Source organism: Mustelus asterias, chromosome 11, assembly GCF_964213995.1.
Source record: "Mustelus asterias chromosome 11, sMusAst1.hap1.1, whole genome shotgun sequence".
NCBI lineage: Eukaryota > Metazoa > Chordata > Chondrichthyes > Carcharhiniformes > Triakidae > Mustelus > Mustelus asterias.
In genome coordinates, this window is record NC_135811.1 from 33,694,972 (window position 1) to 33,718,984 (window position 24,013).

Here is a 24,013-nt window from a genome sequence, read left to right on the forward strand (position 1 = left end):
GTCTTGATTTCAGTAGCGGCAATCGAGATGCAACAAGTGGTAGCAGCTTCCACGTCCTGGTGGGGAAGGATTGTTATACTTGCTCACTGTCGAGCGATTCCTGATGGAAACTGCAGTCGTGAATATCACAAAGACAATTCATTTTTCAAAAAACTGAGAACATTCCTGTTTTTTTTTTGTTCACGTCACCAAACTTGGGGGAAGCAGTTTAGTCAGTGGTGATGAAAAACTAGCAGCACTGATTATCCACAGTAATTATTCTTTAATGTTTCTCAAACAGCTAAGGTGCCACTTAACCAGCGTGAAATGGTTCAATTGTAGCAGAGAGGATGCAACACAAGTAGACAAAATATTGTTTTAGCACCAAGCAAGCTCTCATGGTCTCTATAATGATGTATTGTTGGTGCATTTTCAGCGAAATCAGTTCCCAAACATACATTCAAAAATTAAAACATGTGACACATTTGGTTAACAGAGTATCAATGACCAGAAAGGTCTTGACGACAGAGAGGGAAAATGACATGCACCAATGAATATCAAAGTAAGGTGTAAATATTCCTGTAAAATAATAACACAGGACATGTAGCAACACGAGGAAAAATTGTTAGTTGTAAAAAATGTATGCCCAAAAAAAAATCTAGACAAAGAAATGTCAACAGAAGCAATTAAGGAATTAGCAATAAGAATACCAGGGAAAGACAAATGATATTGTTCATGGTATGATTGGAGGTGAAGCAACTGCAGGAAGCAATTCCCCTGGACTGACTTTCAGCTTTCCAGCTGAGTGTATAACTGGCATTGACTGCCCATTACAGAAATAGCCTGAACTTCATCCACACAACACCAGTTGAAACTATAATCCATTGTGTTTCAATCTCCACTGCAAAATTAACTTTGAAAGTACAATTGACAGATAATGGCAGTGTTCAGGATGAGCCAAGTAATGGATCTGAAACCACCAATGGCTGATCAAAATGAACAAATGCAGGGAGGTTTAAACTGATTCGGGGGGGGGGAGGGATCCTGAGTAGTGGGGCTGAAAGTGAGGGATGCATGGATGGGGACTGCAATGCACGGCATTGCAGAGGTGGGGTGGAGCAGGGTTTGAAATGTGTATACTTCAATGCCAGGAGTATTCGCAATAAAGTGGGTGAACTTGCAGCGTGGATCAGTACCTGGAACTTCGATGTTGTGGCTATTTCAGAGACATGGATAGAGCAGGGGCAGGAATGGATGCTGCAGGTCCCGGGGTTCAAATGTTTTAGTCGAAGTAGGGAAGGAGGTAGAAGAGGGGGAGGGGTAGCATTATTGGTCAGAGATTGTATCACAGTGTCAGAGAGGAGGTTTGATGAGGACTTATCTGTTGAGGTAGTATGGGCGGAGATTAGAAATAGGAGAGGAGAGGTCACCCTGTTGGGAGTCTTTTATAGACCTCCTAAAAGTTCTAGAGAGGTTGAGGAAAGGATTGCGGAGTCAATCCTGCTTAGGAGTGAAAGTAATAGGGCAATTGTTATGGGGGATTTTAACTTGACTAATATTGACTGGAATTGTTATAGCTCTAGCTCGTTAGAGGGGTCAGTTTTTGTTCAAAGCGTGCAGGAAGGTTTTTTGACTCAGTATGTAGACAGGCCAACTAGAGGTGAGGCTATATTGGATCTGGTGCTGGGAAATGAGCCAGACCAGGTGCTAGACTTGGAAGTTGGTGTGCATTTTGGTGATAGTGACCACTAGAGACAGTAGGAGGTGCAGAGTCCATGGAGTGGGAGGACAATGCAGAACTTGCACCACGTACCATGTTGTTCATATATTCCATGTCCTTCATGATATGCTCTACAAACATGTCGACACAGTGGGGGGAATTTTCCCGTCCCGCCCACCACAGGGATCATTGCGGGCGGGCACGGGGGAGCGACCATGCAAAGGTCCGTTGACCTCGGGTGGGATTTCCCATTTTTTCCCACAGAGTTGTTGCCCAAGCACGTAAAAGAATGTGTGACAATAGGGCATCCAAATGGATACGTGTTTAATTATAATGTTCCAGCTGGTCTCTTTACCAATCAACATTAACACATTCCCCATGCAGCTAAAACCAAAGAACAGCTTCCATCACAGCACAAAGTATTATCATTTAGCACAGACACACATTGGAAGATTACATTGAAGTTGAGGACAAAAGAAAAGATGAAGCTCAGAGCACCATTGTGAAGAATAGGAAATGATAGTGGCTGATAAGGGAACACGTGGTAAGTAAACTGTGTATAACAGCAGGAGACCTCAGTTACATAGTCCACTGGCATCTTTGACAGATGCTGTCATTACAAGATTATAGTTATGGTCAGCCTTGAGAAATAGCTGAAGGCCATCATAACACTGGAATTCCGAGACATATAAACACAAAAAGTAGAAGCAAGAGGAGGCCATTCGGCCCTTTGAGCCCACTCTGCCATTCATTTTGATCATGGCTGATTATTGAATTCAATATCCTGATCCTGCCTTCTCCGCGTATCCCTTGATCCCTTTAGCCCCAAGAGCTATATCTAATTTCTGCAAAGATTACCCCTGTTATCATGGTCAGGAGGTAGAGTGAGGACATTCGGCCCATCTCCATCCGGATAGATCCCCATGTTGCATCATTTCCACTGCGTTCCACTGAACCCAGAGCTTTGATATATATTCTCAACGCAACATTCACCAGAATGACATAAAACAATGGCGTTTCGGCTGGTTACAATTTTGATGAAACCTGCAACATCTAACAATCCGCAAACAGTATTTGGCAATAAGATTACTCAGTCATGGCAGTAACCGAAACAGAAAGTTAGCTCTGACTTTACCCACGCTAATCTGGTTTTTGACTAGGTTCTTTCAGTGGTGCACAAACCATCCTTTTAGTTTTATCACGGCCGATGCCCAAGCAGAAAATGGATTTGTCCCAGTGCAGATTACTGATGCAGACAATGGAGCTGTGCACAGACTAAAGGTAAAAATAGTCATTACTGCAACAGTCTGTGTGCAGTGATGTTAACTGTAGGCTTTACACTATTGGTCAGTGGCAGCCCCTGTCTGGATACAAGTAATTTGTGCATTGCCTGATTCAGTTTCTCATTAATATGCAAATGAAGAAACATGGTTGTTAGGTTAGAAGAAAGCTGTCATGTTTAGTGTGACAGGTTTAATAGATGTGTTTGGACTGTGTATTCACACTGTTTTGAGGAGGCTGCCTTATCTTTGTTTAGGCAGTAAATCAAAAATGTAAACATCACTTAATTAACATCTGTCAGTGGCTTGATGCTTCAGCTTTTATGCATGAACGAACCCCCCTAAGGTGTACAGTGTAGTATTTCCAAAGTTACTGTGTTCTGTTTATTCCTTCTGCATTTCTAATACCTTCGGATGTTAATTGTACATTAATTTATTCTGTATAAAGTGAGTAGGTTATCGCAAGCCTACAATTGATATTTTCACTCAATATTTCAAGGATGTTACAAGTGTTCGGGCTGTGATTTCTCTGCTTTGATTTTATTGTTGCACTTTCTCATTGATGCCACAAACAGTAAAACAGCCAGAAATACAGTAACAGGGGAATTAAATGTGTAAAAGACAAGATGACGAATAAGGCCAAATTCAACACATCGGAACTCTAAGGGGGCAGCTGCGCTCAGGCAAGGCAGATTCGGTGATTAAACTCACTGGGAATGCAGGACAAATTATAGTGTGCCCAAAATACATGATTTTAACCATTGGAATGGAAAACCATGGACTGTAGACTCATGCATCCTATCAGCATTGTGTCTCTGCAGGAACTCAGAACTGCAGATTGAGCTCGAGATAGTCAGTAAGTCTGAACCCATGCTGCAAATATTTCTGGTCTTACTGGTTTGGGAGGTCGCTGAATTTATCCTAGAGTAAAATGAAAATTGAAATACATTAAATTACTGAATTATTCAAACAGAAATTAAAGGAGGAACTGGCATTTATTTTTCTCCCATCACAACATCCCAAAGTGCTTCACAGCCGAAGGAGTGCTTTTGAAATGTGGTCCCTGTATAGGTGTAAAATATAGCAGCCAGTTGGCTCACAGCTAGTCACACAAACAGTTATGCAAGCATGGCCAGGTAATCTGTTTTTAAGGATGTTGATTGAGGGGCAAATACTGGCTCCGACCTCGGGGAGAACTCCTCTGCTTTTCTTTTAAAATAATGCCACGTACAGGCCCCTTTCCACCTAATACAAGCAGAGGGGGCCTTGGTTTAATTTTCAACAGTGCAGTGCTTCCTCCAACAGGGTGGGTTCAATTCCCGTACTGGCTGAGATTATTCATGATGGTCCCGCCTTCTCAACCTTGCCCCTCGCCTGAGGTGTGCTGATCCTCAGGTTAAATCACCACCAGTCAGCTCTCCCCCTTAAAGTGGAGAGCAGCCTATGGTTATCTGGGACTATGGCGACTTTACCTTTACCTGCTTTTTCAATACCACACTGGAGTGTTAGCCTAGATTTAGTGCTCAACTTTCTGACTAAGAGGTGTTATTAACTGAGTCAATAGTGGACACAGTGGGTCTTCTGACAGCCTTGCTTAATGAACAATGGAGGAAAATAACTTTTAACAACGATGAATGGAAATACCATGCACATCTATTTGCCTCCTTATACCCATTAACTGGAAGAAATAATATTTTCATTGAAGTGTTTTGTGCAGAGAACTGCGCTATTTCAGGTCTGTCAATCAGTTTTCTATCTAGAAATGATCTCAGTTATTTAGCTAGTCTGTAGGGTAAGCTTTCAGGTAGAAGAGGCTGCCCTTCAGTTTCTGATAGGTTCATCAATGTGTAGGAGGTTAAATATTGGAATTGGAACATTTTCTATTTCTAGCACCCGATGATACAGACCAAAGTTCCCTTTAATCTGCTCCAAAAATATATCTGAACAAAAACCCAGTGTATTATTTTTATTTTCTACAGTAGACATTCTGAGTGACGTAGTCAGTTTAGTGCTGACTAGTGGTAAATTAGTGCTGGTTTTGTGCTGTGGGACATGATCACTATGAACTGGATTGAGATTGCACAATGGACCTCATATTCCAGAGGAGATAGTTATCCAATCAGTCTGTATTTAAACCCAAGTCCCAGGTATGAAATTTGGCTGGAGTTCTGTCCCATTCCATTGAAGTGTGGAGGGAACATTAACAATGCCAAGAACACTTTCTTTATGCACTTTGTTTGGTGACATAGAAACCCCTTTTGGAGTACTGGATACATTACTGAGCACTGCCCATTAGAAAGGCTATGTTATTCTTGGAAGGAATGTTGTGTAGATCAACAGAATAACATCAGGGCTCTGGTGTTAAATTATTAGCAGAGCTGACATGAACCAGGCTTGGAACGTAGAAAGTTAAGGTGTGATTTGCTTCTGGTTTTTAGGATCTTGAAAGGAACTGACTGGTTAGGTAGCAAGAAACTTTTTCCACTAGTCAGGCAGTCTCGGACATTACTTTCAAATCAGAGCCAGGCCGTTCAGGAGAGAACTTAGGAAACACTTCATCATGGAAAGGCTGGTCGAAGCATGGAACTCCCTCCCATAAAAAAAGCAATAGATGCTAGTTCAATTGATAACCCTAATTCTGGGATTGATATGTTTATGCTAACAAAGGGTTTGAAACAATATGGAGCCACGACTACTTCCATCTAGAAGGAGAAGGGCAGCAGACACGTGGGAACATCACCACCTGCAAGTTCCCCTCCAAACCACTCACCATCCTGACTTGGAAATATATCACCATTCCTTCATAGTTGCTGGATTAAAATCATGAAATTCCCTCCCTAACGGCATCGTGGGTCAACCCACAGGACGGACTGCAGAGATTCAAGAAGGCAGCTCACCACCACCTTCTCAAGGGCAACTCGGGATGGGCAATAAATGCTGGCCAGCCAGCGACGCCCATGTCTCACGAATGAATATATTAAAAAATAGAGTTAGGATGCAGATCAGCCACAAGCTCACTGAATGGCAGACAGGCTCAAGAGGTAGAAATCAGTATCAAAATATAAACATTTTATTCTATTCTACATAAGGGATAGAAGAATGTCATACATACACATTTACCATTTATAACATAATATTTCAGACAGCAATTTCGAGGGTTTATTTCTCTATTTCATCTAAAATTTTGCTTTGACGAGTTACTAAACGCACAGTGAGAGAGGGCCCTGATCAGTGGAGATGAGGCTGACAGCCTGGCCAACAATGCAAGATACGCCATGGAACCATTTTACAAGTATGAGTGATCAACAGTACCTTACAGTCAACGTTCATGTTATATTCCAGTGAACTGTTCTGTGTGAACTATTCCAATAGCTGCTAACTTCTCCACGGACACCAGCGGTATTTTTCGATACACTACCGGTTAATCAGGCAGTTTAGGTTTCGGGTTTAGCTTTGAATATTTTGTGTCTGTCATATCAATGGTCCCATTGTTCTGATTTCCTCACACCCTGTGCCTCTTCTCCCTGCCAATGACATGTAGAAAGATCATTAGTTGCTACTGGTGTGGCTTCTGTATTCAATTATTACTCCACTGGAGTCATTTTATTTTTGGCGCAGTAAGTAAACTTTGGTCTGGAATGAAAGTAGCAACGCTGGCCATTGAAGAAATAAAGGAGAACTGAGGATAGCTTGATATTGATTTTTACTTCAGGAGCGAGTTATATAGGGCTTTCTCAAAACTGAAAAAAAATCAATATCACACAGGATATCTGCCTCATGAACATGCGACTTTAGAAAACAAAACTATGCAATATTGAATGATGTATGTCAAGAATAGTAATTTGTATGCAAATCATCATCAGTATTTGCAGTGCCAGCTTGTGTGATGTAAAGTTATGTTGGTCACTGTTGAATCACAGGATAAATATTCAATCAAATCTCTGCCTTGGCTCAAGTTGCTGCATTCATGACTCAGAGTCAAAGGTGGAGAAAGTGGATAAGGCGAGGGAAGAGATTCAGGGAACGCAGCAAGCAGCGTGCAAACTGTGGGCTGCCTGCTCATTTTTAAATATTTGTTTAAGGGGAGGGGGTGACACAGTGGTATCGTTGCTGGACTAGTAATCCAGAGACGCAGGCCAATGCTCTGGGGACCTGGGTTCGAATCCCACCTCAGCAGATAGTGAAATTTGAATTCAATAAAAAATCTGGAATTAGAAGTCTAAAGATGACCATGAAACCTTTGTCGATTGTGGTAAAAACCCATCTGGTTTACTAATGCCCTTGAGGGAAGGAAATCTGCTGTCCTTACCCAGTCTGGCCTACATGTGACTCCAGATCCATGGCAATGTGGTTGACTCTTAAATGCCCTCTGAGATGGGCTAGCAAGCCATTCATTTCAAGGGGCAATAAGGGATGGGCAATAAATGCTGGCCCAGCCAGCGACGCCCGCATTCCATGAATGAATGAAGGAATAAAGTTCATGCGAAGTGGGATTCACTGGCTGGGCCAGCAGTTATTACACATCCCCAAAAGGCATTTAAAGAGTCAACCACATTGATTTTGATTTGATTTGATTTATTATTGTCACATGTATTAGTATACAGTGAAAAATATTGTTTCTTGCGCGCTGTACAGACAAAGCACACCGTTCATAGAGAAGGAAAGGAGAGGGTGCAGAATATAGTGTATAGTCATAGCTAATCAACTTAATACGAGATAGGTCCATTCAAAAGTCTGATGACAGCAGGGAAGAAGCTGTTCTTGAGTCGGTTGGTACGTGACCTCAGACTTTTGTATCTTTTTCCCGATGGAAGAAGGTGGAAGAGAGTATGTCTGGGGTGCATGGGGTCCTTAATTACACTGGCTGCCTTTCCGAGGCAGCGGGAAATGTAGACAGAGTCAAAGGATGGGAGGCTGGTTTGCGTAATGGATTGGGCTTCATTCACGACCCTTTGTAGTTTTTTGCAGTCTTGTCAGAGCAGGAGCCATACCAAGCTTTGATACAACCAGAAAGAATGCTTTCTATGGTACATCTGTAGAAGTTGGTGAGAGTTGTAGCGGACATGCCAAATTTCCTGAGCCTCCTGCAAAAGTAGAGGTGTTGGTGGGCTTTCTCAACTATAGTGCCGGCATGGGGGGACCAGGACAGGTTGTTGATGATCTGTACATCTAGAAACTTGAAGCTCTCGACCATTTCCACTTCATTCTCATTGATGTAGACAGGGGCATGTCCTCTATTACCCTTCTTGAAGTCAATGACTACTTCTTTTGTTTTGTTGACATTGAGGGAGAGATTACTGCTGTGGGTCTGGAGTCACATGTAGGCCAGACCAGGTAAGGGTGGAAGATTTCCTTCCCTAAAGGACATTAGTGTGGCATAGTGGCTCAGTGGTTAGCACTGCTGCCTCACAGCGCTAGGGACACAGGTTTGATTTCTGGATTGAGTCTCTGTCTGTGGGGAATTTGCACGTTTTCCCCGTGTCTGCGTGGGTTTCCTCCGGGTGCTCCCACAGTCCAAAGATGTGCGGGTCAGGTGCTAAATTCTCTCTCAGTGTACCTGAACAGGCGCCGGAGTGTGGCGACGAGGGGATTTTCACAGTAACTTCATTGCAGTGTTAATGTAAGCCTACTTGTGACACTAATAAAATAAATTTAAAACTTTAAAAATGGGCTGAATAACAGCAAGTTGAAAGTAATGGTCAATGGATTTTTTTGGGGCTGAAGGAAGGTTTGTAACGATGCTCCCCAAGGGTTGTTTTTGAGACTCTTGCTTTTCCAAATATATGTTAATGATCTAGATCTCCATGTGCCGGGGACAATTCCAAAGTTTACAGATGATACAGAACTTGGAAATATTATAAACAGTGAAGAGGATTGTGTAGAACTTCAAAAGGATAGAGACAAGTTGGCGGAGTGGGGAGATAGGTGGCAGATAAAATTCAATGTGGGAAGTGTGAGATGGTGCATTTTGATAGGAAGAACATGGGGTGGTAATATAAAACAGGGGGTAAAATTCCAAAAGTGGGTGCAGGAACAGAGGGAACTGGGTGTATATATGCATAGAAATCATAGAAACCCTACGGTACAGAAGGAGGCCGTTTGATCCATCGAGTCTGCACCAACAACAATGCCACCCCTGTAACCCCACATATTTACCCTGCTAATCCCTCTAACCAACGCATCTTGGGACACTAAGATTTAACATGGCCAATCAACCTAACCCGCACATCTTTGGACATTGAAGGTGGCAGGACAGGTGGAGAGAGCTGCTAAAGCACGCAGTATTCAGGGTTTTATTAATAGAGGCATAGAGTACAAGAGCACAGAGGCTATGCTGAACTTATACAATAAGAAGTCTCACAACACCAGGTTAAAGTCCAACAGGTTTATTTGGTAGCAAAAGCCACTAGCTTTCGGAGCGCTGCCCCTTCGTCAGGTGAGTGGGAGTTCTGTTCACAAACAGGGCATATATAGATACAAACTCAATTTACAAAATAATGGTTGGAATGCGAGTCTTTACAGGTAATCAAGTCTTAAAGGTACAGACAATGTGAGTGGAGAGAGCGTTAAGCACAGGTTAAAGAGATGTGTATTGTCTCCGGACAGGACAGTTAGTGAGATTTTGCAAGCCCAGGCAAGTCGTGGGGATTACAGATAGTGTGACATGAACCCAGAGCAAACTACCCAGCTTTCAGGAGAACAGTGGCCACGACACCACACAATCCTGCCACAGCAACCTCTGCAAGACGTGCTGGATCATCGACATGGATGCCATCATCTCACGTAAGAACGCCATCCACCAGGTACACGGTACATACTCTTGCAACTCGGCCAACGTTGTCTACCTGATCCGCTGCAGGAAAGGATGTCCGGTTGAGGCCATCCTCATGTGTGCGGAACTTGGCTATCAGTCTCTGCTCAGCGACTCTGCGTTGTCGTGTGTCGTGGTTCAATCAAGACATTCAAGAAGGCATTAGATGGTTATTTGAATGGAAACAATGTGCAGGGGTACAGGGAAAAGGCAGGGGAACGACACTGATTCATGATGCTTGTTTGGAGAGCCAGTGCAGTCACGATGGGCTAAATGGCCTCCATCTGAGTCCCAACAATTTTGTGATTCTTCCAAACCCATGACCACTACCATCCAGAAGAACAAGGGCAGAGGACACTTGGGAACTCCATTATTTGGACGTGCCCCTCCAAGTCACACACCGTCCTGACTTGGAAACATATTGCCGTTCCTTCACTGTCACTGGGTCAAATTCCTAACAGCACTATGGAAACAGCTCCACCACATGGACAGCAGCGTTTCAAGAGGCCAGCTCATCACCAGCTTCCCAAGGGCAATTAGGGATTGGCAATAACCAGTGAAGTCCACGTTCCCAAGGATGAAAAAGAATTCGCTACAAACTGGAGTGTGCCATTACTGTTGGATATCTAGATAAACAGTGGTGTGACCTAGTGACTTTAATATAGAATGTGTGTGTACTGGATTTTATTATTCAACATGTACTGTCACATTCATTCTGCCCTTTTTATTGGCAATGAACTGAAAACACGAGTAACAGGGCTGCAAGATGGCGCAGTGGTTAGCACTGCTGCCTCACAGTGGCAGGGACCCGAGTTCAATTCTGACCTCGGGTGACTGTCTGTGTGGAGTTTGCACATTCTCCCCGTGTCTGCGTGGGTTCCCTCCGGTTTCCTCCCACAGTCCAAAGATGTGCAGGTTAGGTGGATTGGCCATGCTAAATTGCCCCTTAGTGTCAGGCGATTAGCAGGGTAAATAGTTGCAGCGATAGGGCCTGAGTGGGAATGTTGTTGGTGCAGACTCGATGGTCCGAATGGCTTCTTTCTGCACTGTAGGGATTCTATCTATCTATGACAATGGCACAAATATGAACTGACAAACATACTTTGTAAGAAAAATATATGCATGAATGGAATAGAGTTTGCTCAGTTAAATCCATCAGTTTCCTTTTACTTTTTGTTCCACGTGAAACAGTATACATGCAACTTTGATGCTGTTCTAGACAAAGCTCATTAACTCATTTTCATATTAGCTGTTTCTAAGCCTCTGAGCAGCGATGATTTAACAAAGGCCCTGCTTTATGACTGTTTCAATCTGATTTCACTAGCTCAACATCATGAATCCAGAGGACACAGCTTCGAGCTGAAAGCTGTCAGAGCAGCAATTAAAGCCTTCATAGTTAAAGGAGGCACACATGTGAGCTATAGGATCCTCAAGGAATAGCTACAACTTGTACGTATGATATGATCTCAAATGGCTCCATGTACTGCTGATGCTGAGATACAAACTAGTGTATGCAGGTTCACTTAGAATCCTTGCAGTGCAGAAGGAGGCCATTTGGTCCATCAAGTCTACATCAGCTCCCCAAAAGAGCATCCCACCACTCCCCCCTGCCCTATCCCCATAACCCCATTTACCATGGCTAATTCACTTAACCTGCACATCTTTGGACATTAAGGGGCAATTTAGCATGGCCAATCCACCTAACCTGCACATCGTTGGAGTGTGGGAGGAAACCGGAGCACTCGGAGGAAACCCATGCAGACACCGGAGAATGTGCAGACTCCGCACAGGCAGTGACCCACGCCGGGAATTGAACCCAAGTCCTTGGCGCTGTGAGGCAGCAGTGCTAACCACTGTGCCACCATGCTGCCCTCTGGTGAACTGGTGCAACGACAATGTTCTCTCCCTCAATGTCAGTAACACAAAGGAGATGGCCATCGTCTTCAGGAAGCGTAGTGGAGGACATGCCCCTGTCTACATCACTGGGGATGGATGAATTGGATATAGTCAACAACTTCAAGTTGGAGTCTTGAGAACCTGGGAGGGTGTTCACAGAATGAGAATTCAAATTCTCTTCAGAAACTTTTCTCTCACCCAACTATTATTTTTCCAATTCCAATTCTCTTCCCACACCCCGTGGTGCACTAAGGCAGGCTTTCGTCTGTTTCCATAGCTAGTAATTCCCGAAACAGGTCACTAGTCTGTCACCAGGGGCTTATAGCTTGAGGGACACCATTCCACATCGAGCGTGGCTGACCAACAGTCTCTCCCGCTCTTACTGCCAGCCGAGGAGACATACATAAATTTCAGGAAATTGAAAACAGATAAGGCTCTTGAGGAATACGGAGATATCAGGAAAGAGCTTAAACAGGGACTTAGGAAGGCTAAAAGGGGCCATGAAATCTCCTTCGCAGGCAGAATTAAGGATAATCCCAAGGCTTTTTATGCGTATATCAGGAGGAAGAGGGTAGCTAAGGAAAGGGTGGGTCCAGGACAGTGGAGGGAATTTGTGTGTGGAACCAGATGAAGTGGGTGAGGTCCTTAATGTGTACTTTGCATCAGTATTCACAAAGGAGAAGGATGTGGTGGACGGAGAATGTAGAAAGGAGGATGTTGACATTCTAGGACATGTTGAGACAAAAACGGAGGAGGTTTGGAGGTTTTGAAAAACATTAAGGTGGACAAGTCCCCAGGGCCAGATAGGGTCAATCCCAGAATACTGAGAGAGGCAAGGGAAGAAATTGCTGAGGCTTTAGCCAAAATCTTTGTATCCTCTTTAGCCACAGGCGAGGTACCAGAGGATTGGAGAGTAGCTAACATTGTTCCTCTGTTTAAGAAGGGCAGAAGAAACAATCCAGAAAATTACAGGCCCGTGAGCCTTACATCAGTGGTGGAGAAATTATTGGAGAAGATTCTTAGGGACAGGATGTGCTCACATCTGGAAGAGAATAGGCTTATTAGCGATAGGCAGCATGGTTTTGTGAAGGGGAGATCATGTCTCAAAAACTTGATTGAGTTCTTTGAGGAAGTGACAAGAAAAATTGATCAGGGCAGGGCAGTGGATGCTGTACAAAGAACAGTACAGCACAGGAAACAGGCCCTTCGGCCCTCCAAGCCTGTGCCGCTCCTTGGTCCAACTAGACCAATTGTTTGTATCCCTCCATTCCCAGGCTGCTCATGTGACTATCCAGGTAAGTCTTAAACGATGTCAGCATGCCTGCCTCCACCACCCTACTTGGCAGCGCATTCCAGACCCCCACCACCCTCTGTGTAAAAAGCATCCCTCTAATATCTGAGTTATACTTCGCCCCTCTCACCTTGAGCCCGTGACCCCTCGTGAACGTCACTTCTGATCTGGGAAAAAGCTTCCCACCGTTCACCCTATCTATCCCCTTCATAATCTTGTACACCTCTATTAGATCTCCCCTCATTCTCCGTCTTTCCAGGGAGAACAACCCCAGTTTACCCAATCTCTCCTCATAGCTAAGACCCTCCATAACAGGCAACATCCTGGTAAACCTTCTCTGCACTCTCTCTAACGCCTCCACGTCCTTCTGGTAGTGCGGCGACCAGAACTGGACGCAGTACTCCAAATGTGGCCTAACCAGCGTTCTATACAGCTGTATCATCAGACTCCAGCTTTTATACTCTATACCCCATCCTATAAAGGCAAGCATACCATATGCCTTCTTCACCACCTTCTCCACCTGTGTTGCCACCTTCAAGGATTTGTGGACTTGCACACCTAGGTCCCTCTGTGTTTCTATACTCCTGATGGCTCTGCCATTTATTGTATAACTCCTCCCTACATTATTTCTTCCAAAATGCATCACTTCGCATTTATCCGGATTAAACTCCATCTGCCACCTCTCCGCCCAATTTTCCAGCCGATCTATATCCTGCTGTATTGCCCAACAATGCTCTTCGCTATCCGCAAGTCCAGCCATCTTCGTGTCATCCGCCAACCTGCTGATTACACCAGTTACACCTTCTTCCAAATCATTTATATATATCACAAATAGCAGAGGTCCCAGTACAGAGCCCTGCGGAACACCACTGGTCACAGACTCCAGCTGGAAAAAGACCCTTCGACCACTACCCTCTGTCTCCTATGGCCAAGCCAGTTCTCCACCCATCTAGCCACTTCTCCTTGTATCCCATGAGCCTTAACCTTCTTAACCAACCTGCCATGTGGGACTTTGTCAAATGCCTTACTGAAATCCATATAGACGACATCCACGGCCCTTCCTTCATCAATCGTTTTTGTCACTTCCTCAAAAAACTCCACCAAATTTGTAAGGCACGACCTCCCTCTTACAAAACCATGCTGTCTGTCACTAATGAGATACACGGAGTTCAGTAAAGCCTTCGATAAGGTTCCTCATGGCAGGCTGATACAGAAGGTGAAGTCATATGGGATCCGAGGTGAACTGGTAAAATGGATACAAAACTGGCTTGGGCATAGAAAGCAGATAATAACAGTGGAAGAGTACTTTTCTAACTGGAGATCTGTGACAAGCAATATTCAGTAAGAAGTTTAACAACACCAGGTTAAAGTCCAACAGGTTTATTTGGTAGCAAAAGCCAACAAATAAACCTGTTGGACTTTAACCTGGTGTTGTTAAACTTCTTACTGTGTTTACCCCAGTCCAACGCCGGCATCTCCACATCATGACAAGCAATATTCCACAGGGATCAGTGCTGGAGCCTCTGTTGTTTGTAATACATACATATAAATGATTTGGGGGAAAATGTAGGTGGGCTGATTAATAAATTTGCAGATGATACAAAAATTGGGGGAGAGTAAATAGTGAGGAGGATTGTCACAGGATGCAGCAGGATATAAATCGGCTGGAGACCTGGGCTCAAAGATGACAGATGGAATTTAACCCGGATAAATGTGAGGTGATGCAATTTGGAAGGTCTACAGCAAAAGGAAAGCATACAGTAAATGGTAGAGCCTTAGAAATATTAGCATACAGAGGGATCTAGGCATGCAGATCCACAGTTCCCTGAAGGTGGCAACTCAGGTGGACAAGGTGGTTAAGAAGGCATATGGCATGCTAACCTTCATTGGTCAGGTCATTGTGTATAGGAATTGGAAAATCATGTTGCAGCTGTATAAGACTTTGGTTAGGCCGCATTTGGTGTATTGTGTACAATTCTGGTCACCACACTACCGGAAGGATGTTGATGCATTAGAAAGGGTGCAGTAGAGATTTACCAGGATGCTGCCTGATTTGGAGGATATGGACTATGAAGAAAGGTTGAATAAACTTGAATCGTTTTCATTGGAGTGTCGGAGGATGAACGGGTACCTGACAGAGGCTTACAAGATTATGACAGGCTTGGACATAGTGGATAGTCAGAGCCTTTTTCGCAGGGTCAAAGGGTCAGTTACTTGGGTGCCTGAGTTGAAAGTGAGAGGGGGAGAGTTTAAAAGAGATGTAATGGGCAAATCTTTCACTCAGAGGGTGATGAATGCCTGGAACCTGCTGGAAGAGGTGGTGCTGGAAGCAGATTCTATAACAACATTCATGAGGCATCTGGATAGATACATAAATAGGCAGGGAATGAAGGGACATGGAGCACGTAGAGGCAAGAAAATATTAGATTAGAGAGGCATCTGTGTCGGCACAGACTTGGTGGGCCGAAGGGCCTGTTCCTGTGCTGAAATGTTCTTTGTTGGCTTGATGGAAGGATTGGCAGGTTGACACGCTCAACCTGTTTGACCGCATTATGAACGCACCTTCCTGGGCCATCAATCTTTGGGTGGGACTTGAACCTGGAGCTTCTGGCTCAGAGGCAGGGACACTATCTGCTACTTCTATTGCTTTTAATTGGGTTGAAGTTTAAAATCTTAGCAATGCTTTCCAAGTCAGTAGAAAAATAAAAACTGGCACAAAACATCAACATGTTGGTTCATCCCAAGCTGTCTCTCTGTTGCTTTGAAGTTTTTGAGTTGTCTTTTCGCAAGACTTTCCAACTGCCAAATGCCTTTCTTTCAGACTGCTTCAACTCTTCTGATTCAAAAGAACTGCCTTTTATTTCATAGAATATAATTGCTAGGTCATCCTCGATTTTGAATATCTGACCTCTTGAATTCAAAAAGAAACTGCCAATTAAATATGAACTGAATCAATCATGAAGTCTGTATTCATTTGAAAACCAAATGTTCCTCTTCCTCTCTATCATGTTACTAGGGAAACTATATGAGCAAACTTCACAATGTTGCAATAGATAGGCTTGGTGCCAGACTTTGAATTTAGTTGGCTATTAATGTCCCTGTACATAACAATTGCATTTTAAACAGGCAGCCACCAAATCAATTCAAAACTTATACATAAATGCACAAGATTGTCAATGAGACATGTTTTAAAAAAGAGGATTGTGCGCAAAGTGTTCAGGGCGATAATCACCTGATGCAAGTGTGAAGATGCAGCTGTAAGGAATTTATGTACACATCAGACTTGTTTAATACTGGGGCCACTTGATGATTAACTGTGATATGGCAAGATGAAAGAAGAAACTGCATTTTGGCCGATCATCTAACATCCAGTTTTGACACTGGACCCCCTCCCCTCACATCCTACCAAATTACACAAATTGAATCCCATGCAAAATTTTGCCATAACTCAGGTCACCGCGTCATCCACATAAAGTGGGCACAGTAAAGTGGGAAATTTGTCTCATCTGCTTGGACTATTGCTTAAAAATAATTTGCTGAAGTTGTTTAACTGATTTTTTTCCTTGCACCAAGGATTTCTCTGCTTTTGAATCATAGAAACATAGAAACCCTACAGTGCAGAAGGAGGCCATTCGGCCCATCGAGTCTGCACCGACCACAATCCCACCCAGGCCCTACCCCCACATATTTACCCGCTAATCCCTCTAACCTACACATCTCAGGACTCTAAGGGTCAATTTTTAACCTGGCCAATCAACCTAACTCGCACATCTTTGGACTGTGGGAGGAAACTGGAGCACCCGGAGGAAACCCACGCAGACACGAGGAGAATGTGCAAGCTCTACACAGACAGTGACCCGAGCCGGGAATCGAACCCGGGACCCTGGAGCTGTGAAGTAGCAGTGCTAACCACTGTGCTACCGTGCCGCCCACGATTCAATATCTAGCACCAGACATGTTTCCTCCCTCTCTGTGACAGAACAACTTCAGAGTGGGCAGCAGCCCTTTAAGAGCATGTTAGTCCTTCCCCTGATCTGAGTGCATTTGCAGCACATCATATATTGACCATTGGTTCTGGTGTGCCTCCTGCAGTCCACATTATTGACCCTTTAATAGATGGCCACTTTACTTTGCACTTTTACATTACTGTATGGAATAGTCACCCAGAATACATTCCTGAAAGTGTTACAGAGATATATTGGTGCCATTTTACCCATTTTACCATCTATGATATTGTTCCTATTGAGACGGCACAAAACAGTACAGGGTGCAGCAGTGCCGAGAATTATTGGGGAAGTTTGAATACAAGAAGAAAATGAGAAAGACGATATTGAGCAGATAATTAGAAAGATTAATATCCCATTGGCTTCAGAGTAAAGATACCAGCCTATTGTTTTCTGCTTGAATTATGCCAACTACCACTTTCCCACAAGTAGAGCAGCTAGACTCAGGAATTTATTCAGAAACTGCTCTACCCATTACCCAGTCACCACCAATAATTTACAACAGACGACATTCCTGATGCACAAAGCACCTGTCCAAATATTCCTGACATCCAGAAACTTGTGGACAGCGGAGGAAGGCTTTAAATTGTTGAATTGCAAATTTGAGTGAGCAGATTATGATTTGTAAACTTTTAAGAATAATTTTATTTCCTTGTTTTATCTTCGTCCCAGGAGCCACTGGACACCCTGTCACCTACACACTGAGACTTTCTACTCTTCCTTCTCTGCCCATCCTGTCAGACTGAACAAGATGCACAATCTTTGGTCCGAAAAATTGGTGAAGATCAGGGGCATGCCCCCCCCCCACCCCCAATCCATAACCCCCACCCCCCAAAAAGCTTCCACCCAAAGGAAATGCTGGGATTGCGCTAAAGCAGAAAATATAGTCATAGTATCATGGAATCCCTACAGAACAGAAGGAGGCCATTTGGCCCACCAAGTCCGTACCGACCACAACCCCACCCAGACCCTATTCCCATAACCCTCATTTACTCTGCTGATCTCCCAGAGACTAGGGTCAATTTATCATGGCCAATCAACCTAACTTGCACATCTTTGGATTGTGGGAGGAAACCAGAGCATCTGGAGGAAACCCACTCAGACATGGGCAGAAAGTGCAAACTCCACACAGACAGGGACCCGAGGCTGGAATTGTCACAATGTAAATTAGGGAGAGAATTAGTCGTGACATCCTCGTAATCAACTAACCTGCTGGCTTTCATTATCAAGTTTCTAACAAATGATAATCACTGGGGCAAGGTACCAGGGCAAACCATCACGTGTCGAGCTGTACCCAAGCATGAGAGCTACAATCTTCAGGAAAGAGAAATGGAAAAAAAATCCAAATGTGTATCAACAAACAAACATTAGTTGCATTTAATGCTAAAAACAGAAATGTATAAATGCCATTGCTCTCTTTTAAATTCAACTTGTTTATGTACATTGGATAAATTGCGGGGTCTTTCCCATCAATACGTTTGGCAAATAAATACCAAATAAGTTATCTGTAAACAGTAAACACATTGTAACATTATAGCTTAAAACATTAAAATACAATCTATTTCACTGGGTTATGTTGGTAAGCTATTATCAGAGACATTCAGTTAAACACCTTTTTATAAAATATTGTCGTAATATAATGGTGCAGCATTGGTGCTCAGCTTACAGAAACTGCTGTATTTAGTTTGTGTATAATACAGTTTAACAAAGAACATCATTACAAGGTCAACAGATCTCAAGCAGCCGCTCCAATGATATTACAAAAGCATTACATGTTAGGCTAAACCATCAATTACTTCAATGCTACAAGAAAGTCAAGGTAAAGTAATACATTTTGTATTACTTAGAATTCAAGTATCATTGTATACGTCAGATACCAAAGTTTGATGTGCATAACATATAGAAAAAACTTTTCATTGAGTCATAGAATCCCTACAGTGCAGAAGAATGCCATTCAGCCCATCGAGTCTGCACTGGCCACAATCCCACCCAGGTCCTATCCCCGTAACCCCACGTATTTACCCTTGCCCGTCCCCCTGACACTAAGGGACAATTTAGCGTGGCCAATCCACCTAACCCGCACATCTTTGGACTGTGGAAGGAAACTGGAAACCCATGCAGAGACGGGAAGAAAATACAAACTCCACACAGACAGTCATCCGAGGCTGGAATTGAACCCTGGTCCCTGGTGCTGTGAGAGAGCAGTACTAACCACAATGCCATTGTGCTGCCCCAAGGTGTAAAGATGTTCGTTCGCCAATTTAGAGAAAACACAACTTGTTTATTTACAGGTTAAAGCTATATGGAGGCTTGCAGCATCATAGCTGCAATCAGCTCCCAAGATGACTGGGCACAGGAGCCCATGCTTACCAGGGTGATCTCACACCCTGTGCACCGATTGGTTCACACAGTAAGAAGTTTAACAACACCAGGTTAATCTCCAACAGGTTTATTTGGTAGCAAAAGCCACGAGCTTTTGGAGCCTTAAGCCCCTTCTTCAGGTGAGTGGGAATTCTGTTCACAAACAGGGCATATAAAGACACAAACTCAATTTACAGAATAATGGTTGGAATGCGAATACTTACAGCAAATACTTACAGATTACTTTTAGCTGTAGGTATTTGCATTCCAACCATTATTCTGTAAATTGAGTTTGTGTCTTTATATGCCCTGTTTGTGAACAGAATTCCCACTCACCTGAAGAAGGGGCTTAAGGCTCCGAAAGCTTGTGGCTTTTGCTACCAAATAAACCTGTTGGACTTTAACCTGGTGTTGTTAAACTTCTTACTGTGTTTACCCCAGTCCAACGCTGGCATCTCCACATCATGACCGATTGGTTCCCCAGGTCATATGATCCTGAAAGAGAGAATCACCACATCCCTCCTCCTCTAAGTCCTTGTGTACAAATGTCAAGACTCAATTTACAAGGTGCAAAGTAAATAAGTGTTTAGCACATGAATTTAAATGAAGGCTTTGAGGGGGTTTCCGAATCTTTGTGGAGTGGCGTAACTCCTCTGGCTGGGGTGCTTCTACAGGATTGCTGTTAGCCGAAACCACAATGGGAATCATAGAGTCATAGAGGTTTACAGCATGGAAACAGGCCTTTCAGACCAACTTGTCCATGCCGTCCCTTTTTTTCACCACTAAGTTAGTCCCAATTGCCCACGTTTGGCCCATATCCCTCTATACCCATCTTACCCATGTAACTGTCTAAATGCTTTTTAAAAGACAAAATTGTATCCGTCTCTACTACTACCTCTGGCAGCTTGTTCCAGACACCCACCACCCTGTGTGTGAAAAAATTGCCCCTCTGGACCCTTTCATATCTCTCCCCTCACACCTTAAACCTATGCCCCCTAGTTTTAGACTCCCCTACCTTTGGGAAAAGATGTTGACTATCTCGCTGATCTATGCCACTCATTATTTTATAAACCTCTATAAGATCACTCCTAAATCTCCTACGCTCCAGGGAAAAATGTCCCTGTCTATCCAACTTCTCTTTATAACACAAACCACCAAGTCTGGATATTATCCTAGCAAATCTTTTCTGCACTCTTTCTAGTTTAATAACATCCCTTCTATAATAGGGTGACCAGAACTATACACAGTATCCCAAGTATGGCCTTACCAATGTCTTGTGCAACTTCAACAAGACGTCCCAACTCCTGTATTCTGTCCAATGAAACCAAGTATGCTGAATGCCTTCTTCACCACTCTGTCCACCTGTGACTCCATTTTCAAGGAGCTATGAATCCGTACTCCTAGATCTTTGTTCTACAACTCTTCCCAATGCCCTACCATGAACTGAATAAGTCCTGCCCTGGTTTGATCTACCAAAATGCATCACCCCGCATTTATTTAAATTAAACTCCATCTGCCATTCATCAGCCCACTGGCCCAATTGATCAAGATCCCATTGCAATCCTAGATAACCTTCTTCACTGTCCACTATGCCACCAATCTTGGTGTCATCTGCAAACTTACTAACCATGCCCCATAAATTCTCATCCAAATCATTAATATAAATGACAAATAACAGTGAACAGGTGCCTCTTCAGGCACAGGCAGTTTAATTCTATCTGTTTCCATGGAGGCATCAGTTGTGCCTGCCACCGGACGACGGGGTACTTCAGTGCTGAAACAGTCGGCAACATTTCCTGATGGCAAAACCGGCTGCTGGGACACCTCTCCTTTTCTCAAATGGGGGATTGTGGGAAGTGCAGACTCTATGGGTTGAATGACCTCCTTCTGCACTGTAGGGATTCTATGATTCTATGAACCGGGAACAGGAGCATGTACCACCATGCAATCCTGGCAGGTCATTTCTATAAGAGCACTTTAAAAAGGGCCAACCTCTACTCTGGAATGAAGGTTTCCGATTCAACAGGATTCCTGCCAGTAGTTAGCAGGCCTGGTGAATCCTGGCACAAGTGTTTCATGCGACCCTCTTTTACTTTCACTTTTACTTTTCAATAGAGCACACACAAAGCTTTGCTGTTGATGTGTCTTCAAGTTTAATACCATTGTAAATGTTCCCATGTGCCTAGTCTCAATAAATGAACGCACAACTTGTTTACACAATCCTTTATGAGTGATTGGCCTTTATATCATGATAGAAACATGGCAAAATACAATTTTGCAGATTGCAGATAATAAGGCGAGACTACAGTATATACTTGAGAAAGTAAATAAGACAAGTTTTAAGTATGGATTGAAAATAAATGGTAAAATGATAAGGTAACCATAAAGAAAACTGAATTTCCAAAGCGACCAGGGAAAATGGATCAGTTAGATAAAATTGTTTCTGGTAGTATCATTAGATGGCCAAAGTAACAGAAAAAGTAAATAGAGGATGCCCATGACATCAGAAGCACTTAACAACATAAAGATGTTATCTGTGAAACTGAATTAGGCTGTGAGGGAAGGTAATATACCGAAGTGTTATTTGTGTTCAGTAGCATTGTATAGGTGTGCAAATTATACCTCGAATGATCAAACAAAACTGGAGGCATTTACATTGCAGCACTGCAGGACAATGCTGCAAAGTAGTTGGCCAAGAAGAATGACTATAGAGAGAGACCTTGAAGCAGAACAAGAAAGGAGATTATGATGAGCAAAATAACATAATATGGACAGGTCACTCAGGAGGCACAGGGAAAATGATTGGAGTTGTTACATTGTTAATCAATGGAAACATTGATTGAAAAATATGAAAAGGCAGAATCATAGCAACAGGAGTAGGCCATTCAGCCTCCCCATACTTATTTAACCATTCAGTTAGATCATGGCTGATTTGTATTTTAACTCCAATGAACTAACCTCTGCTCCATATCCCATGATAGTCTTGCTTGACAAAAATCTGCCAATCTCAGTCTGATTATTATTTACCCTAATGCAGGCTACAGATACCATTTGTGGTCCTGGACTGGCTTCTCAGTTGAGATCAGATTACACAGCAGACTGAGAGCTGAGCCTCGGACCTTCCTGCTCTGTAAGGATGAAAACAACAAGTCTTATTTTACACAGTTAACATCTGGGAAGGTGTAAGACTGTCCCATCAAAGAAGGAACAGGTTTAGCAATCTGTGCTCCAGTGAGAGGCTCATTTATCAACACTGGATATTGGGTCCATGCTGCCCATGTCTTTCTTGATGTGAAGATGCCGGCGTTGGACTGGGGTAAGCACAGTAAGAAGTCTCACAACACCAGGTTAAAGTCCAACAGGTTTATTAAAGCTTATGGTATTTGCTACCAAATAAACCTGTTGGACTTTAACCTGGTGTTGTGAGACTTCTTACTGTACATGTCTTTCTTACCATGGTAAGAAGTTTAACAACACCAGGTTAAAGTCCAACAGGTTTATTTGATAGCAAAAGCCGCGCTTTTGTGTGTGGCTTTTGCTACGAAATAAACCTGTTGGACTTTAACCTGGTGTTGTTAAACTTCTTACTGTGTTTACCCCAGTCCAACGCCGGCATCTCCACATCATTTCTTACTATGGGCAGTGTATTCCCAGATTTACAGCACTCCTGCCAGCAGACAAGGCTTCAAGCCAGCAGCATAGGCTGACAAAACGATCCCTCTTCTGTTGTCAAACTGCACATTTTTTTGCAGCAAAATAAAATGTTTTTGTGAAATATAAATCAGACTAACAAGATATCCTTTCATGTGGATATTTTTCAAAACTCTCCATGGCCTCACCCCTCTCTTTCTTGTTAACCTCCTGCAGTCCTGCGGTCGTTAAAGATCTCTGCCCTCCCAAATGGAGACACTGCCTCCAGCTGCCTGGGTCCTAAGCTCTGGATTTCCCTCTCTGAACCTCGGCACCTTTCTGTAATTCTATGATCTTTCTACCTCTGATTCCTCCTTTTTGACACCTCTTAATACCTGGCTCTTTGACCAAGCTTCTCTCCTAATGTGACCTTGTGGTGGTTCAGTGTCAGATTCTGGTTGATAAAGCTGCTATGAAGCGCTTTGAAACGGTGTACTGCATTAAAGACACAACAATAAATGCAAGCTGCTGTTTGGAGAGGAAGCATTTACCTCACTTAGCTTTTTATGCACTGAAATGTATTCCTGTGTGCTAAAGGAATACATCCCATCCATTATTACTGGTTGATTACTGAACAATCGGTTCCTAGTCTTCCCTTTCCCTGTGACTCTTGTCATTTTCTATTACTTCTGACATTATTTGAGGATATGGATCAGTTGACAAAATTCAAAATGTGTAGTAGGCATGCCTGATGGAATCCCATAAGATCATGTCATTTCATATCAACACATACAGCATAATCTGGCAGAAAACAAGGAAGAAAGATGCCGGGAGGATATTAAGAAATAACATGATGATTTTCAGAATGTTAGGCATGCAGGGCATGCAGCTCAGTCTGATCCAATTAAAGTAACACAATCCTTCCTCAAAGTGAAACAAAAAGTAAATCAATTTGCCAACGTACAATGCAGGATTAATATTCTGTTCTGATGTAAAATAGCAGCGCCACATGTACACCAGCATTGCTAACTGTCCTTCAGA